The sequence below is a fragment of the Dermacentor variabilis genome, unplaced genomic scaffold (assembly GCF_050947875.1).
Source record: "Dermacentor variabilis isolate Ectoservices unplaced genomic scaffold, ASM5094787v1 scaffold_15, whole genome shotgun sequence".
NCBI lineage: Eukaryota > Metazoa > Arthropoda > Arachnida > Ixodida > Ixodidae > Dermacentor > Dermacentor variabilis.
Window position 1 is genome coordinate 1,711,916 of NW_027460313.1, and position 16,607 is coordinate 1,728,522.

Sequence of the window (16,607 nt, forward strand, 5' to 3'; positions counted from 1 at the left end):
CATTGTCAACACTCCTCTTTTTTTACGTGCTAAGCTGTCCGCTTTATGCTTCACATTCTTAGCACTCCTCTTTTTTTTACGTGCTAAACTATCCGCTTTGTGCATCACAGTCTTAGCACTACTCTTTTGCTTCACGTGCAAAACGCCCCTCTCTTGCTTCACGTGCTAAGCACTCCTTTCTTGCTTCACGTCGTAAGCGCTCGTAATTGCTCTACGTTCTAAACACTCCTCTTTTACTTCACGTGCTAAGCGCTCCTGTGTTGCTTCACTGGCTAAGCGCTCCTCTTTTTCTGCTCGCTGCAAGCGTTCCTGTCGTAGTTCCCGCGCTAAGCACTCCTCATTTGCTTCATACGCTAATCATTTGTCTATTGCGCCTCGTTATGGACGCTCGGCCTTTGCTTTACCTGTTAACCTGTCCCCTCCTTGCTTCTGGGACTAAGATCTACCCTTCTGCAGCTCGTTTTAAACGCTGCTTTTTTATGTCAAGTGCTAAGTGCTAAGTGCTTTCATTTCTTGTGCTGAGCACTCTTCTTTTGTTAATGGTGCTGAGGGCCCCTGTTTTGCTTAACGCGGAATGCGCTCTGTTTTGCTGATCATTCTCAGCGCTATTCGGTGGGTTCACGCGCTAAGCGACTCTATCTTGTGTCACAAACTAAGCGCTGCTCTTTTGCTTCACGTGCTAACCAATCCTCTTTTCCTTTACGCGCCAGGCCATCCTCTTTTGCTGCTCATTCTAAGCCCTCCTTTTTTGTGTCATGTGCTAACGCTGCTCTCTTGCTTCAATTCCTAAGCGCTCCTGTTTTGCCTCAGATTCCAAGCGCTTCTGGCTTGCTCCACTTGCTAAGCGCTCTTCAGTTGCTTCACATGCTAAGGGGTCCTCTCTCTTCACGCGCTAAGCTCTTCCCTTGGGGCGCTATTTAAGCATTTACTCAGTTGTTGAGCCAGGTTACCGCAAATTTATCTTTCGTGTGTGTTATCGTCCGCCATTGTACACGGGTGACTTTGTCAGTGAGTTACGTGACAGGCTATGCACTATTGACACTCATTTTCCAAAGGCCTTTCCCTTCCTTCTGAGGGCAGACCTTATTTTCCCAAACATACTGTTGTCTTCAGTTCCGCCTACAGCAGATCCCCCTTCCGCAGAATCGAAGGACTTTTTGAATATCTTCCGATTGTTGGCTCTTTCACAGCTGGCCAGTAAGCCAACCGGACTATCAAATGGAACAGCGAACATGCTGGAATTAATTCTAACGTCGCGCCCTGTAATTGCGTCTTATATTTTGTACTTAGCTTCTTTAAGTGACCACCTACTTCTGGAATTTATTACTGACAGTACTTCCTATCTCAATGAAGCACGCGAGCGCTAAAGTTATCTTGGATTACGATAAAGCAAATTTTGAGGCAAGTAACACTGAGTTAACAAATTTTATTGACTTACTTTTTTACTAACTTTGATGTCTGGACTGTTAATGATAACCGGCCGCTTTGAAAATCTCAACTCCACGAAGTCCTAAAGAAGTGCATCCCCTTGCGCACGCTCTCCTCCAATAGCGACGCTCCTTGGTATCTTTGGTACAACCCTCACTTAAAACGCCTCGCAAATAGGAAAAAGCGGGCATGCAAAGCCGGTAAGACTTCTTGGAACACACGATGGGAAGCCTACCATACTGTTAACAGTACATACATGTCAGCACCAACTCTAGCTAGAAGTGATTTTCTTCAAGAAACGTTGCCTGCCATGCTAACTAACAATCCCCCACAATATTTTGGCGAGTGATTACACCTTCCAGTCGCAATACTGTTAACCTTGTTAATAATGCCGGTGCCACTATAGCAGATAACGAATGTTGCTCCGTTCTTCATAAAATTTTGGACAGTAACTTCGTCGTTGTTCTTATTTCACCACTCCCCACTGTGACACCATGAAGAGATTATTCATCGATCCACGCGTTGTTGCTAAGGTTATAGAGTCACTCAAGATTTCTGGCTTGCCTGGCGCGGTCCTCATTAGCTCAAATATTCTACACAAACACTATCATGTATTCATCAACAATTGTTTAGAAAAATTTTCAGCATTCTTTTGACATCACCACGTCCACGCTGACTGAAAGCTCAGGAAGGCCATTCTATTCCACAAGTCTGGTAATGAGAGTTGGCCTAAGAATTATCACCACATCTCTCTTAGCAGCATTCTACGTAAAATATTTGAACATATTCTGCCTTCTCAACTATCGTGATTTGTCGAATACCTCACATAATTTTGCTTCGCAACACGCCTTTCGAAAATCATTCTCTAGTGAATAAACCCAGCTACACTCCTTCACCCAGAAACTCAGGATCTTGCACAGTGGCTATGGTGTTGGGCTGCTGAGCACGAGGTCGCGGGATCGAATCCCGGCCACGGCGGCCGCATATCGATGGGGGCGAAATGCGAAAACACCCATGTGCTTAGATTTAGGTGCACGTTAAAGAACCCCAGGCGGTCAAATTTTCCGGAGTCCCACACTACGGCGTGCCTCATAATCAGAAAGTGGTTTTGGCACGTAAAACCCCAAATATTATTATTAAACTCAGGATCGTACTTACATGGCCGATTGTATTTTTCTGCATTACTCAAAGGCATTGGATAAAATCTGTCGCAAACTACCTTCTTTGAAGTTAAGAAAAATAATGCAGATCGAAATCTTCTTAAGGGGCTTGACTAACAGTGTTCAGCTTGTTGAATGCATTAATCACGGATCAACTACTAAAGCTGTCCATTCTGGCATTGCACAAGGGTCCTTTAGGTTCCCTCCTGTTCTTAATATACATTAACGACGTGCCTGACTGTGTTTCTTCTATCATTCTCTTATTTGCTGATAAATGCGTCATTTTGCGTGAAACTGCCAAAGACAACTCCACTAATTCCGTCCAAAGTTACCTTGACGCCACATGTAACTGGTGTGACACATGGCTTATACAGCTAAATCCTAGCAAATCCAAAGATTTGCGTGCAACTCGAACCTCATCCAGCTCCTCCCGCTATTTTTTCAACGATGATACGTTGGAGTCTCTTGCTTCCTACACTTATCTCGGTACGAACATAGCATCAGCGATAAACTGGACTCTGCACACCAGTATCGCAATTAACAGTGCTAACCGCATGCTAGGTTATCTCCGTCGAAACTTCTCCTCTGCTTCTTCTTCCCTCAGACTACTTCTATACAAAACACTAGTCAGAACAAAGCTTGACTATTCGTTCTGTCTGCGGGATCCTTCTTCTAGCACTCTATATATTGCACTTGAACGTGTCCAGATTAACGCCGCTATATTTATCCTTGCCAACTATCGTCGCGCAGCTAGCATACCTGAAAAAAAAAACACGCTAGAACTCTCACAACTTGCTTCTCGCCGGAAGCATTATCGGGTTTACTTATTTCACAAAATATCACATTCCATATCTACGTCCTCACGTAATGCCCCCACCACCCTCCACGTCTTCACGCATCGACCATGCCAACCATGTCGGTATGGGGCCGTGCCGTACGAAAAAACACCTCAACTCCTTCGTACCGCGCAATTCTAAGGAATGGAATGACCTTCCTGAATCAATGGCCTGCATTCAAGACCCTGCTAGTTTTCGTGCATTTGTAGCCAACACTGTGCCATGAATAGTTCTCACCCTATTTGAACATATATTTACACTTTTTTGTATATACCCTACTAGATATTTTTGTGCAATAAGGTACTTCTATTTTGTATCGGTTCTGTTTCCCATGCAATTTACTCGGTGATCGTGTACCACTCCCCTACGTAATCCGTCCGTGCCTTGATGGTACTAATAAATAAATAAATAAATAAATAAATAAATAAATAAATAAATAAATATCATAAGCTACATTTAATAAAATTTCACACATATGGTCTCCGGGTTCCGGTTCTTTCAGTCGCCTCGTCATACCTAGGACGTCGCCTGCAGCATGCCATAATGAATTATAAGTCCCCCTTTAAAACAAATACCAGCTGTTTTCCAGTAGGGCAACGTTTTTGGTATTCTCGTCTTCACCCTACATATAAATGGTATAGTTAGCATGCCTAGGAGTGCGAAATATATTCTCTATGCAGATTACATACCTTTACTATTTTCAACAAAGATAAGTAGGCGACATAACTGAAGAAGCAAGTTTTGCGCGGAAAGGCTTGCAGTCTTGGTCAGCTATAAATCAACTGGAGATTAACTTGTCCAAGACGAAATCAACAATATTCACGGCTAAAGATAGCGAGTTTCCAGGTGGTCAGACTTATATTTTGGCTCCGAAAAAAATAATTTACATCGCAGAAAGCCCGTATGACTCGTAGGTGCGCGTTTTTTCGACTCACCCGAGTTGGAATAGCCATGGAAATGCCATTGTAATTAAGCTTCCTCGTATAAAAGAAGTAACAGCTGGCATCGACACTTTCTTCCAAGTAAAGTCAATATTTGATTGTATAAGTCAAAGTTTTTGTCACACCTCCATTATTGCCAGCTTGAATGGGCAACAACCACTCTTTAAAAACGTTTCATGTTACACAACAAGGTATGTGGCGCGTAATATCCAATGAAAGCATCTTCATACAAGCAGATTAGTAGTTCGTTGGGTTCTTAGTTTTCGTGTTCACCACTCTAGGCTTATTGATATTTATAGGAGAAAAATAAGAGCTGATATGAATAGCCTGCGCACGCAGGCGCATCTTCATACCAGTGTACCCTTGTATAACAGCAGACACTCAGAGCTTCGGCACGTTCCGAAATGCCGAACTAACTGCGCAACTAACGCGTTAGTTAACACACTACAACGTCTGCTGAACAAACTTAATTTATTGAGTTAATAATGTGTAACGTTTCTCGAAAGACTCTAATTGATATCGTTCGTGATGTGTCCATTCCATGTGTTTATTTCATTCAATCCTAATGAGTTTGCGTAAGGTATTGCACGATATTAGTTTGTTACAATCTATAATTCTGAAGTATGCAATCCAACCGTCCTTTGTCTTCTGTAAGGCCTTTCATATAAGCGCTTATCTTTTGTTGCATTTGCAACTTACCGTGAAATCCTTTTTTAATTGATTGATCGTGCATTTGATACTGCTTTAACTTTTTCCTTTCCGTACATACTTCGATTTATCATTTCAGTACTTCTGTGTTGCTACTCACGTTCAATTTTGCGTTATTTGCCGCCAATATCCAGAAACAGATTTACAGCGTAAGCTGCTACGGGCTCAATCCAATAGGCGTCCCGGTTGGTGATGTCCGAAGTCGCCGCCGCTGGTGTCCGTCGCAGCTATCGCCAGGAATGATAAAAATGCCCAGATCCCATCGTGATTTAATCTGGGCCCTCTTAGCGCGAGTGAGCTACTCTACCACTGCGCCCCGCCAGCGCTTGCTATCTGCCGCGGAACATAAAGGCGTCCGATACAGGCGTCCTAGAGCGCCAGGAGTCACGCGATGTGAGATGCGCGCCGCGTAGCGTCGATACATGCACAATTTGCATTGCAGTTGCACACTATTTCACAAGGTGACGGGTATCAGCAGTTGAAACACCTCGTGCCACGATTCAAAGGTTGTGACAGGTCCGCCGCGTAGTCGCGATAGCTGTGCTTGCATTTCGGTACACGTTGTGGCAACCCCTCGGAAGGTACGAACCGCCGCACAAGCCAAGGCCACTGGCCCTGCAATGCCGCCAGGATCGGCCCACATTTTACACCGAAGCTGTTTTATAGCTGAGGTACCGGGATTTTTCCGTGACGTAACGTTGGTAGAAAGCTAGCATTATCTATGACTCATACCCCGAAATGCAATCGCTCATACACCCGAAAGGCCGCTACAAGCACTCAGCAAAGTGATGCGAACATTGCATGCCTTTTTCGGAATCACGCATACCTAATATTACACGTTTCAATGAAGAACATGCTCAAAACAAGCATCCGGACCACATAATTGATCATGAGGATCTCCTGTGCCCATATTTGATGGAAAGCAAGTATACTGTAAACAAAAAAACACCCAGATGGGCATTTTTTGCTTGTCCTCTAGCGCATGCCCTTTTGTACATCTTTTTGCTCCCATTGAAAGGACGTACGATAAAACTCCCATTGATGGGCATTATTTAGGCACACAACGGGGGTACCGTAATACGCTCACTTCACCCCCATTCGACTGGGAGGTACAATGGGAGTTTTGTGAAGGAATTAAAGGCGTTTTAGTTTAGGTGCGGCAAGCACGTAGCGAAATGCTTGGTGGCGCGGGTCGCGCGCTTACGCAGCACCAGACCGAACACCGCAGGCCGAAATGTCGAACGCCGGCGATCAAGGCTCAAGGGAACACGGCCGTCCGTGAGCTACCACCCGAGCAGGCGTCGCACCTGCTCGGAGCGAACGCCGGCGTCCGACACTTTGGCCTGCGGTATTCCGTCTGCTGCAGCATAGGCGCGGCGTACCGCCACGAAGCATTTCGCCGCGGGCTCGCCACACGTGGTCCAATCGACGGCACAGGGCCACCGCTGAATCGACCAAGTCACGCGCACACGTGGTCCAATGGCGAATGAACCCGTCACCGCACGTCTTCATTTCTTTCCTTTCGCTGATCCCAGAGCCCCTCTTTGCAAAGCTTTTATACAGTCGTCCTAGCTTATCGGCAGTGCCTCCGAGGCCAGCAAACGCCTTCGAGAGCAGTTGCTACTTGCTGAAAGGAAAAATGCACGAGACACACACTGACAGTGAAGAAAATTTATTAGACATCAAATGTAAGAAAGATAATATGTTTACTTCCGGGCCCTAAAGAAAGCACATTTCTGCCCCAGTAAAACAATTTTCTGGATTTTAAAAAAGAACAATGTACATTGTAAGCATGCCAGTTACTAGTATTCTACATGTCCCAACACAATGAAATTAGTAAATGAAAGAAATGCTAAGAAATCTTACCTCGTTTCATACTGAACTGTAACTACAGAGCCATGTGTTTGAATTGTTACTTTGTACTGACACTCCACACTTTTGCACAGACTACATATTGAGCTTGCTTGACTAACAGTAAAACTTCATTTGAGCCTAGTTGGTACATAATTCTGAACTTAAACTTACAGCGCAAACACCTAAGACAGACCACAAAAGGCAGATACGACACACACTGGCGCTAACTGGCTTCTTTATTTCTTCATCTTCGATGCATATATAAACCCTAGGCCACACAACCGCACAGGCGCCCAGATTACATTACAGAGATCTACCAAATTATCACGTATGCAAACGTAGCAAGTCAAATTCAGATGGGTGCAGGGGCAAAGATATATCATTGATGCAATTATCACCTTGACATTTTATGTGGTAGGCTTCTAAGGCAAGCCGCACATGCTCATTCTTGCTTTTGCCAAGAATCGACGTGCCATCAAGTCGTGTCTCACAACTGTTGCAAGGGTTTATATGCGCAACAAGGTGCACTCCTCTATCTACATTTTTGTTTACTTTTTGCGCATGTTCCCTGCGTGGTCCCTTACACACATAAGGTCATCTATCAACTCAAGAAAGTTACTTGCAGGCAGAGTGTTCCTTTGGCATTTTCTGCGCCGAACAAGCTTTTAAAGCTATGCTTCCACATCTGCGGAGAGAGCAGAGGAGGATGCCAAATTCGGCATGTTGCTTTATACGTGTCGCGCGCTGTCGGCGTGGTTTATACCATTCCACTCTCATGTGGTAAGACATAGCTTGGCTAGATAGGGCATTGCGTCAATGAGCGACTCGGGGAACATGCGCAAAAGTAAACAGAAATGTAGATAGAGGAGCGCACCTTGGTGCGCATATAAACTCTTGCAACAATTGTGAGCCACAACTTGATGGGACGTCAATTCTTGGCAAAAGCAAGAATGAGCATGCGTGGCTTGCCTTAGAGGCCTACCACATAAAAAGGCAAGGCGATAATTGCATCAGTGAGATATCTTTGTCCCTGCACCCATCTGAATTTGACTTCTTACGTTTGCGTACGTGATGATTTGGCAGATCTCTGTAATGTAATCTGAGTGCCTGCGCAGTTGTGTGGCCTAGGGTTTATACTGCATCGACGACGAAGAAATAAAGAAGTTAGCGCCAGTGTAGGTGTTTGTGCTGTAAGTTTAAGTTGCTTGAATAAGCCATTCCAAATTAACAGTCGCTTGTATAATGAGGCCGATCAGCGGCATTTTGCATGGACTAGCACACAAATATGATAAATGTCAAAGTACTAAATTAAGAAATTGGGACTCATCACACAAACAAGCTACATAATTTAGTGTAGTTATTGGGCTGTATTTCAGAGCAAGCTATTAAAAATTATCGTATTTTACGAACCAGAACCCACCTTCTAATTATGAGACATGCCGTAGCGAGTAACCCCAGATTAATTTGGACAACCTAAGGTTCTTTAATATGCACCTAAGCCTAAGTACACGGGTGCTTTTGCATTTCGCTCCCACTGAAATGCGGTTTTGTTTGTGACTAGATTTGCGAAACTTCCAAACAGGATCCCCCCTATATTTTTACAGTGGGCGCTCTTTAAATGGAGCCTCAAGGGGCCAGGGAAATTGGTTCCATTTACCAGGTGTTCTATTTCTGAGACATTCCAGAGAGCCAACCAACTACCAGGATGGTGTCCTGTTTAAGCGGCAGTTTCGCTTAAGCGATTTTCGTTTATCGAGATTCCACTGTAGACAATAATAGTGGATGAGTTGTGTTCTGCATGGACACTTTGGCATGGCTACTATGTTTAGCTGAATATTGTGCAAGCAGCAACATTTCACTGTACCCAGTGCAATATATAAAGCCAGCAATGTAAGATGTTGCAAATGCAGCCACGAACAAGTACCTTCCCTGATCATATCTAATAGCAGCATCTTTAGACGAAATTAGTCATGCTTTCTCACGTTTAAGTGCCTTGCTTTCAGAAATCAAATCCTCCTTATCACATTGGCCTCCAATTGTGTCATCCCCCGAGCTGAGGTCATTTGAGATTGCATTTAATTGCACTTCAAATAGCATATTGGTCTTATTTAAAAAGCACATGGCATCACAGTCACCACCTAGACATAAAATTGATGCTGCAACGCAGTAGCAGACATTCTGAGGTAGAAGCGTAACTATTCTTTAAGTGGGATGCATACTCAAAACACTGCAATGCAATTTCAGAGAGGGCTGATAGTGTAGCAACCAGGACAGATTTAACGGACATAAAGGAGCAAAATTGTGTGAGCTTCGAATTATTAGTCTCCCTGAGGATCCATGCTGTCCAATTACAAAATGGGGATCAAAATAAAGTAATTGGATAGCAAACCTGCATTTAATTAAGTAAATAAAATACTGTTCATGCTACTTTCCAGGGGGCACACTACCTTCTCTTTGAATGTGAATTTGTTACCTTGCGATGGGTTGCCAAATGTATAGGTGTATTGTTGGTCGAGGGTGGTGGAACGGATATAGGTCTCAGGCTAGACGAAATATTTCGACAAGGAGACTTGCCAGGTTGAACAACGAATGTCTCAGGCTGGAGCCATTTGGTTCCCTTGCAAAGATGTTGGCTCCAGCATGAGACTTCCTTTGTTGGACAACTGTTAATGACTAATGTCGCCATTGTTTTCATTTACCCTCGCCTTATTCAACCTATTGCTCCACGCAGGTGTTGCACTTTCTTTCAAAAATAAAGATATTAATGAGCTCAAAGGCTTTGTGCATGGCTGCGTCCCCAAGTGCAAAAATTTTTTTTCAATGAATGAGAGTTGGTACCTTTTTTTGGGAATTCAATAGGACGAACCAAAAATTAAGCTAACAGACTGGCTATGACGACAAGTAAACATGAATTGATGTGGAGTGCCACTTCTTCATTTCACACCAGGCTTGGGGCCAGTCGGACTTCTTCCTAAAATTGAGAAAATTTTTCTCATGAAATACATATTAAGAGTATTCTCTTCATAATCTGAAAATTAAAAAATGGTTATCTGGTTATTCATATTTAGTTGCGAACAGTGCGAAGGACACTGGCAAAGTAAGGGCTGATACAGTAATGACACATAGTGCTGGCAGACAACAGATTTAATTTTAGAACAGACAAACAGTTACGTACCTTAAAATGCTTCCTAAAAGCCATAAAAAAACCAAAGCAGGAAGCAGTTCTACAAAATAATGTATGTGCATGAAAAATACACCTGATCATTGGTTTGCAGATTTACTTGTCAGTTAGCAAAACGTGTTACACTGAAACATTTCTCTTACAATTTGGCAATTCTGTGGGCTTTGATTATTGCTCGGGTCAGTTGATGGCTGTTGTTACTGCTATTAGGGTACGGTGAAGTGTAATGTAGATGGGCAAGTGTTACTGACCACTATGAAAATTGGCAAATTTTGCTGCACCAGGATAATGCACGCATTGTCCTGCTGCAGTGAAACTTTCCAGTAAACATTCGCAGTTGTCTGTAGCACTTTCCCACGTGTCTCGCCTCACACTCTTCCATCTATTGCTCCACCATACTGTAATATGCACCCCCAACTGACACAAAATTCTGCCCTTCTGAAGTACTTACTGCTACTTCAAACTCGTCACATTGAGGCCGCCAGCCGTACTGAGCCCAATGTAGTATAACTGCATGGACTGGCAGCTCCTGCCATGGATTTATTCTGGTGTAATGGCACCACAGAAGCAAACGAAGACAAAGACATGCAGGGCACAAGCGCCTATCCTCAACTCTGGCTTCAATAACAAAACAGACATCACATACAACACGTCGTGACATGAAGTGACGTCATTATTTCAAAAACAAATTCTTCGTGCAATGTTACTGAGAATGACTGATGCATTTGTCCTATTCGTGCTAATCTTCCAAAGCTTAATTATCTTATGTACGTCTGCTCATAATTTCTGGCTACGAGTTTTGAAGAACACAGGAACGAACCAATCTATTTTGCAGTGCATCACAATGTGCGGATGAGAGTTGTTGCACACAAACTTCATTAGCCTCAATCTCAAATTATTACAATGTGTGTCTATGCAATGCAAGCATGACTGGATGGGAATGGCAGACTGTACATAACCTCCGTTGCACAGTGCACCGCCTGCAAATTGTGCTGCACGCAACAAACAAATTGATTTGTTTTCCTGGCTTCAGTCTTTTTTTCTCATCAGAGCAAATCTCTCCACATGTTTCATACAGAAAAAAAAATTTGCCCGTAAGAACCAGCAACACAATTACCCATGAAAATTACAAATGCATACGAAACAACTGCAACCACTTTTTTACTTCATCATCTCATTCATTATATTCCATATTCATGCCTAATTTAGTTGCACAAATTATTGTTTTCTCAGGCCCTTGCTAGGAGAGTTTTGTGCTGTAACAAAAGGCAGAAGCCAAAAAAAGGAAAAGGTTGGCTGTGGCTTGAAGCACAATATGCATCTAGTGAGCTAGGCTGCAAGCGTTGTGTAGTCTGCTGCCATCATAAGGCCGTGCCTACATCGGACAGATGGGATGCTCTATTAATGCGAAATGAGGGAGTTTGAGGGAGTATGAGTCATCTGTGTGAAACAACCCTCCCTCACACAATGTTAGATACTGCAAAGAATGTGACTGCAGTCCTGTGTTCCACAAAACTTGCGTTGTAGCCAGGTATTACGACCTGACAACATGAAAGGTAATTGTGGCTTGCAACATTTAAAAAGAAGGACAAATGTATCACTGATCCATTAGTTGCACTGCATAAAGAATTTCTTTTAACAGGTATTATCACATCATGTCTCCACCTTTTATTAAATATTGCCTGCTTCCTTATTTTAAAGCTTGAAGTGAGATCCGGTGCTTGTGTCATTTGCGTACATATCTTTCTTCGTTTACTTTTTGTGGTGTCATTACACCAGAATTTGTATAACCAAATAGCCACACACTGCTTTTGTCACGTTATAGTGGTGCTTGCAAAGCCTCGCAAACAGCAGCCTATTTGGCCCAAACATGCTTTTGTACATATGCTTTTCCAAAAAGAAAGCTGCCAAGAAGGTAACAAGAATCAAGAGCATTAAGTTAGATCCACTGCAATGCTTTGCTTTTTTGCCTTTATTCCTTACACCTAAGTGGATAAGCCAGAGTGAATGTTACAGAAATGCCCCAAATAAGTTGTTGAAATTATGCAAAAATGTTAACGCAACTAAGCGTAGATTTATGTGCAAAAATAGACACCAGTCTCAGTTTCTTTCCTTCTGACACAAACATAGTATATCTTATTCCTTTGGCATGAAGAAAAGCATATGTAGAGCAGACAAGTCTATATTTGAATGAGCCTTCACGATTAAGTACCACTATAATGTGACCATTAGGGTACATACACTGTAAACAGTGCAGATGACGGCCCGAATTTCACAAGTGCAACATGTTAGCGAAAGCAGTAACCATTAACCCAGAAACTAACCAAATCCCACAAAATAACAACAGCAAAAAAAGACGAATGCGTCAGTACAGTACCTGTTTTTTGAAGTTACAGGAAAGTGGCATGCTTGTTAACAAACCAACAACCATGGCACATTTGTATGTGACCACCCCCTGCCTCAATGTGCTTTCGTGCCTTTGACAAGGCGTTACTGGATATTTATTTGCTTGCCTGTTGCAAAAACATATCAATTATCAGTCAGTGCACAGTGCACCATGCCATTTATCTATGTGGACTCACTTTCTGTCCTTAGCACTGCTCTTACCTGTTCAGAACTAAGAATCGCAAAATGACTTGTTCTACTTAAATCTACATGCCTGAACATGTGGGTTCTGCAGTTGAAATAGGGTAATTATAAGTAAAACGAATCACATGTTCCGATGAACTTTGTTTTCATAATCTAATTGTTTATTTGGGCACATAACCAGTCAGATCATTCATACTAAAACAAGAAAACAAATTCAACACACTGGTTTATACTGGTTGGTGCTCTATTGACTTTAGTACACACATTGAACAAACAACAGGCAGTGAGAAATGCCAGCCACCACTTACTTCCAGACGGCATTATTGGTCACATGTGCACATGATATCGCTACAAAAACCCAAACAAAAGTAAACAAAGAAAAAAGTACATTTTAACAGAAAAAGAACAAGACAAAACAAAGAAAACTTCTTTTGGAAGCTAAGTCACAATCAAGGTGCAAATGACAGCTATAGTTTGGCAAGCACACATTTAGTTATTTTGCTCAGTCTCTCGATATCACAATTTCTTGTTTGAGAGCAACACCAACGGGACATCTACGCATATCTTTATTGCGCATGCCATTTTTGCTCGCTCCAAAATCCTTTTGTGGTTATTCATTTAGTACCTGCTTCGCCTGTCCTGGCATTGCAGGGGGGTATACATTTTGTGTAATGTAACTTACATTCAAATCAAGCAGACAAAGCAGGGAGGGAATTATCTTTGAAAACTATGCAAACATTTGCAGGCGGAAAAACCTTGCAGTCGCTTTGGTCCAAGGAAAAAAGAAATGTGAGGCATCACCTACAAGTAAAAGGAAATTAATAAACCTGTTTAGTCTAATCTCTCTCTTGTGAGGTATGATGATAGCCTGATATGAATTTCTCTATCTCTACATGTTTGGAACAGTATATGCTGTGAAATAACTTTAACTGAAGAGATTTCCTAGTCTTTTAAATTCTGCCACTGCAGCTTACTCTTACTATCAGTAATACAAAGCCTTTTAGTATGACTTCCTATTACAAATCTAACTGCCATATTTTGAACATTTTCAAGCATACCAGCTAACTCAATATTATGGGGATCCTAGCAAACACATACTTATTTGATTAGTGAATGCGCATAAGCAAAATACAGCTGTTCTTTGAGGTTTTCGGGTCGCCGACAAAATATGTATGGGTGTACACACGACAGCTACTACACCGATAAGCATCGTGGCCAACCAAAATTAAGTTTATTCCTACACGGGCGGGCACGGCGGAGTGTGAGCAGACGATGGTCGGCTTTTTCTGGAGGCATGCACAAAGGAACCCCAACATAACGAATCCACTAAAATCAGCAATTTGGTTTGTTGTACTGTGATTCCACCTTTTCGTCAAATAAGTACATTCGCAAATGGATTGTTTTCCCACGAAAAGGGCCGCAGTCAGAAAAATCAAATCTGAATGAGAAAAAAAAATTTTGAATTTGAGAGTCTGCGACCAAAGATATGGTTTCACGGTGTGTCAACGATACCTTCGCATAGGTAGTATGAAGCAAACCTAGCCTTGCTTTTGCATCCACTCTGTCCTCTTTGATACTGCCACGCGCAGCGGGACGACAACATCATGAAAAGTGCTGGCAGTGGAGGCGAACGCTTTGTCTGTCTCTCACTTCAATGCATCTCCGAAACTACAGATTATGCAACCCCCAGTACTAAACACGTGGGAAGACTGTGCACATAATACCACGCCATATCAACACGTCGACCCTTTCCACACGCAGCAGTTCACCTATAGAACAGGGTGCGCAGGCTGCAGATGTGCTCAGCTGTACTCACAGCCATGTGCAGCGATGGCTGCGCTAGAAAAGAAGACACGCACGGACTGGGCTCCTCTGAGGGCCCCCTTAAAAGCTGTTCGTCATTTTTGTTTCTGTAATAGGCTAGTGCAAAAAGTGAATTTGCTTCATTCCTATTAAGAAATTTTGTACACATGGTAGAAAAATTATGAAAGTAGAACATTTTATTACTTTTCACCCCTCTCAGATGGAATATCGTACAAATGCATAAGCAGCCATCTTTGTTTCATGTAAGATGTTTTTTCATGCTGAAAGAAAGGCATTTGTTTAAAAAATAAGCTTGGTTGCAATATGTAAAGAAATTCTGTAATGTCACAAGGGTTGCTGAAATAAAAATATATTTGTGATTTCCTTGCAACTGAAACACTCAAAAGGAAAACGACCTTTTAAACAGACCAAAAAAGAAGCCACTGCACATGCACCCATACTAAGCCAGGGACTGTATCAAGCTGATATGAGAAGACTTTCAAGAAAGAATCTTTCCCGGTTTGTTAAAATTTTTAAAACAATGGTTAACACCTGCCCCACGCCTTAAATCTAGAAGGAATAAAGTTCTTAAGTTACTCTGTGTTCTTTCTTGAATGCAACAAATGCGCCTAGAAAAATGGGCCAAGTCTACACGTGTGGCAAGGTGTGAACAAGAAACTCGCTTTAGCTGGCTGCAGTGCTCCCTGCGATGAATATTCAGGCCGAAAATTGTTACCCCAAATATGACTGTGCCCCCAAGAAAACCAAATCTGGTAGACTACATCAATGCATATGGAAAAATCTTTAGTCCATGCTTGCTGGCACCCTGTGTCTGTATTGGCCTCTAGGAGAATTGTGGCCCCCACGTGCTGGAATCTTTCTGTGGCATAGAAAACAACATTGTAATACCAGCTGTGAAGTGTTAATCAGTTTAATCAGCAGTTTAATCACAGTTAATTCCAAGTGTTTACATGTTTTAAGCATCGCTTGTGGGCATCTTGGCTACAAAAGAACCTAGACCTTACATCCCAGTCTGGTGTGTAGCGTAACAAAGGCTTTTATTGGAGCAACTTGATGCTTTTATATTGGTTATTCAGTTGGCATGATCTTTCACAAAAGAGTTATAGGCAATTTCGCTGCAATAACAGTACTGTTTTTATAGAATTCGTCATGGGGAGTGCGGCTTGTCCCTTTTGCCAGAGTTTTTGCTGAACGACGATTTATTATCGGTCTGTTATATGTGGAACTTGAACAGCTTATATTTTTGTCTCCTCAATCCACACTTCTGCTGCACTTCTGCCAGCATCTCTACACAGGGTGTTTTGACTGATGCCATACCAAGTGAGCACGCTACAAGCCTTGTGTGCATCGTTTTCATGACTCTTTCGATGACCAAATTTCATTTTCAGTGACTTTATCAACTAAGTATCCAGCGGCAGCTTGAACATGGGTAGTCATGAGAATTCGCACCAGGCTTGGTCGAATATGTCCAGCACTGCAGCACTGAGTAGTGAACCATGCTGTAAGAGTTGGCAACTAAATTGCCACCTTGTGATTGAAACTTTTCAACCTTACAATCAAGGCTTCAATTACCTAGCCAGCGAGCTGCAGCAAAGGTGTGAACTATAATTATCTGATGTCACATTCTATGTCATAGCGATAGCAGCTAATCCCTGCAGTGGTGGCCCTCAAGGCCAACAGGCATCCCTTTCTGTGCACATGCTTGTGTAGGACTAAGCAGATGGTGCCAGTTTGTTCAGCATTAACACTATCTTGACGCTGTATCGGGAACACATTTTCTTACTCAGTGCAATAGCCTTTGAACCTAGATAATTGCCACCAAGAGTCCTCATTCTGCCAACCTTTCCTTTGCCATGTCATTTGCTTCTGCCTTGATGTCATGGAGCAAATTCAGCTATATGAAGCAATGATGGTGTTTGAGTATATTGAGTATCCACACAGCCTTGCAGTTTTCCAACCTGAACATTGCTTCATTAAAAGTTGACATGATTTGGTCTCAGCAGACAGATCAGAGTTAAAAATGAACCCTCATAAACTTCTTTCAAAGTCATTCTAACCTTGTCAATATTCCCGTGCCTTTTGATGT